Genomic DNA, 1,279 nt, shown 5'->3' with positions numbered 1-1,279 from the left:
CCAGGGCTCCCCCTTGGTCCCCACGGCCCTCAGTGGTCACCCGGACTCTGCCTGCCGGCGGCCTCCCCTCAGCCAGGAGGCCCCTCAGGGCCGTGTCAGGGGTCTCTCCCTTGAGCTGGGGCGGCTTCTCCCTGGGTGCTTCCTCCCCACCCTCCCCTCTGGCGTTCTCTCCTCCACCCCACTGCTCCTGGAGACCCCCACCCCTGCCCACGAGTGACTCATGGGGTCGAAACCCTCAGGAGTCTGTGCTGGGGGCTTTGCTCCCTGTGTGTCCTGCGAGTCTGGGGCACTGCGGAAGTCCCTGAGGGCAGGACCTCCTGGGTCCCCAAGGCTGCCAGGATTCTCCGCCCAGGCTTCAAGTTCAGCGAATGCTGTTGACTGACTCCTGGTTGGTCCCTGTCTCCAAGGATAGGGACAGAGTCACCCCTTGGAGCTGTTGCCGGGCCGGCCAGTCCTGGATGGGCCCAGAGGGAGCAGAGCAGGGCCCAGCAGCTCCGGCCCCAATTGGAAACCCCCTCTGGGGATGGGACCACGGGCAGGAGAGTGCTGGCCCCGCCGGAGTGGGCACCAGAGTCCCAGCCTGTGCCATCCGGCTTCAGCAGGGTGGGAAGCCGCGGGGGCATGGCAGGGCCGGTGGGCTGTCCCCCAGAGGGCGTGTGATCTGCGGAGGGACACCTGGATGGACGGCAAGGTGGGCGGCAGGCCCAAGCCTGGGGGTCCAGGGCGCAAAGCCTGAAAAGCTTGTGCTGGGTCTGCAGTGCTGGCCACCAGGGGGCACCATAGCTCTGAGATCAAGGCCGCACCCATGGAAGGCAGAGCCGCCGGGCTCACAGCCCAGCACAGCACAGGCCTTCCTGAGCCCACCTTGCCCTGCACACCTTGTCCTGGGCGGGCGAACTCCAGCACAGCCCTGAGCCCCAGGGCCCTCAGGTCCGACCTGGGTGGGGCACCCGGCGTGCCCACAGCTGGGGCGCGGGGAGATCCCCCCAAGACACCTGCTCCCTGGAGCTGCATGCAGGTGTGTGAGTGGATGTGCGTGCACGTGTATCCATGTGCCTGTGTATGTGTGCCCCTGAGCGTGTGCCCGAGCAGGCGGTGGGCCTGTGCCTGTCAAGTGTGTGCCTGTGTGTGCAGCCCTGTGGGCCCGGGGGGCCGCCAAGCGGGTGTGGTGTCGGCGTGCTGCGCCTGGCCCGTCTGCGTGCGTCTCCACGAGCACGTAGGAAGGGGCCAGAGATGGGAGCAGGCCGAGGAGAGACATTTTTCCAGCTGCCAGCCGGTC

The 1,279-nt window shown here is 67.9% G+C and overlaps 1 protein-coding gene across 1 annotated transcript in view; it reads left to right on the top strand.

The window, feature by feature from the left end:
- TSPAN32 (tetraspanin 32) overlaps positions 1–1,279 on the top strand; it is a 15,852-nt gene that overhangs the window by 2,540 nt on the left and 12,033 nt on the right. The window lies entirely within an intron of this gene.

The sequence above is a fragment of the Carlito syrichta genome, unplaced genomic scaffold (assembly GCF_000164805.1).
Source record: "Carlito syrichta isolate Samal-C Ts95f unplaced genomic scaffold, Tarsius_syrichta-2.0.1 Scaffold313308, whole genome shotgun sequence".
NCBI lineage: Eukaryota > Metazoa > Chordata > Mammalia > Primates > Tarsiidae > Carlito > Carlito syrichta.
Note: the sequence above shows the minus strand (reverse complement) of the source record. Positions and strands in the feature narration are given on the sequence as shown.